The sequence below is a fragment of the Eimeria tenella genome, genomic scaffold (genome assembly GCF_000499545.2).
Source record: "Eimeria tenella Houghton genomic scaffold, Eth_scaff187, whole genome shotgun sequence".
NCBI lineage: Eukaryota > Apicomplexa > Conoidasida > Eucoccidiorida > Eimeriidae > Eimeria > Eimeria tenella.
In genome coordinates, this window is record NW_013541708.1 from 10,974 (window position 1) to 13,157 (window position 2,184).

Sequence of the window (2,184 nt, forward strand, 5' to 3'; positions counted from 1 at the left end):
GCCCCCAAGGGGCCCCCCCAGGGGCCTCCAAAGGGGGCCCTCCAGAGGTCTCCACAGGGGCCCCCCCAGGGGGCCCCCCGGGGGCCCCAAAAGGGTCTTCGACAGGTTCCTCAATAGGGGCCCCAGTGGGGGGGCCCCGGGGGCCCCCACGGGGCCCCCTTGGAGTTTTGCTTCGGGGGCCCCCAGGGGGCCTCGCAGCAAGCCGTTCCCCCTGGGGCCTCCGAGGGGGGCCCCTTGGGGGCCCCCCACTCTCTGGACTTTGCTGGGGGTCTCCCAGCGAACCCTTAAAAGGGGCCTCTTTGGGGCCCCCGTGGGGGGCCCCCAGGGGCCCCCAGGGCACCTGAGGGGGCCCCTCAGGGGCCCCAGCGGAGGGCTGCTGCTGCTGCTGCAGCAAATGGGCCTGGTGCCCTACTTCTGCTGCTGCAGAGGGACTCGAGCAGCAGGGCCTCAGGCCTGTGGGGTCCCCCTGGGCTAGGGGCCCTCCTGGGGGCCCCCCAAAGGGCCCCCAAAAGGGGCCCCCAGGGGGCCCCCCAGGGAGCTCTTCAAGGGGCCCCCCAGGGGGCCCTTCAGGGGACCCGGCTGCCTCGGGTGCGCGGGATGGGGAACCGCCGCTGCTGCTGCTGCTGCTGCTGCAGGAGAAAGCTGCTGCTGCTGCAGCAAGAGCCCGCTTGGGATAGGCGCAGAGGCAAACAGCAGCAAGGCCGCCCTGTTCAGACACCGCAAAGCAGCGGAGGGCTCTTCCGCGGGGGTCAGCATACAGCCGAAGCACTGAGGAGGGTCTGTCCGCAGTGATATTTTGGCGAATACAAATGTCCATTGGACTTCAAATAAATAAAAAGAGGAATTAAATGATAAAAAGGGTTTATTTAAGTGTTTAATCCCGCAATTCGGCGTGCTCGCGGCGCCGCAGCAGCCTGCAGCCGCCTCAGAGCAGCTGCAGCTGCCACCGCAGACTCCGCTGCAGCAGCCAGCCTTTTCTCCGCTAAAACTGCAGCATAAATGCGTTGAATCAATTTAATTAGTTCAATTCATTCAATTAATTCATTTAAATGCAACAGGATCCCCACGCAGCCGCGCAGCTCGCGTTTCTGCTGCTGCTGTTGCGCTGCGCGTACACCTGAAGCCACTCAGGACCGCTGGTGTCTGTATATTGCAGCAGCAGCAACCCCCTCTCCTGCTGCAGCAAACTTCATTTCAATTTTGTTTAATTAATACATTAAAAACCACTTTTTAAAACACAATTTACATTAAAAACAGCCAGACATTGCAGCAAACACCTAGCATCGACGACGTGGCTCGGGGGCCCCCACGAGGCCCCCCAGGGGCCCACAGGAGGCCCCCTTACAGGGGCCCCCTGACGGGGCCCCCAAAGGGTACTGGAGGGGCCCCAGGGGGCCCCAGTGTCTGTCTGTCTTTTTAAAGGGCTAGGGTGTACATACACCCCAGTTAAATGGTTTAATCCTTTAAGTTATTCATTTCAAATCTTCCAAGTGCCTTTCTGCCTGTGTTCCTCCTTCTAAACCCTAAGCCCTAAACCCTAAACCCTAAACCCTAAACCCTAAACCCTAGACCGTAGGCGACAAACCGTAGACCCAAACCGCTACACTCCAAACGCTAAACCCTAAACCCTAAACCCTAAACCCTCGGCTTTTCCCCCACGGGGGGCTGTGGGGCCCCACAAGGAAAACCGGAAAATAAAAGAAAAAAGGAAGCAGCAGCTGGAGGCTCGATTGGCCTTCTTTGCTGCTCTCCTTCCACCTTCTGCTACTGCAGCAGCAGCAACGACAGCAGCAGCAGCAACAGCAGCAGCAGCGGCGCCCGCAGCAGCAGCAGCTGAAGCAGCAACAGCAGCAGCGGCAGCAGTAGCTGCAGCTGCAGCAGCAACAGCACCAGCAACAGGAGCATCTGCTGCAGCAGCAGCAAAAGCACCGGCAGCAGCAGCAGCTGCTGCTGCAGATTCTCCCTCTCCTGTTGCGAGTTGCTGCTGCTGCTCTGCGCCTCATGGGGCAGCTAGCTAGCTGGCTGCTGGCTAGCTGGCTGCTGGCTAGCTGGCTAGCTAGCTGCCCGCTGGCTAGCTGCCTCTTGGCTAGCCGCCAGGCTTTTGTTTCTCTGTCTCCTTTGCCCAGTGCCTTCATCGGGCCGAGGGCCCCTGACGCTGCTGCTGCTGCTGCTGCTGCTGCTGCT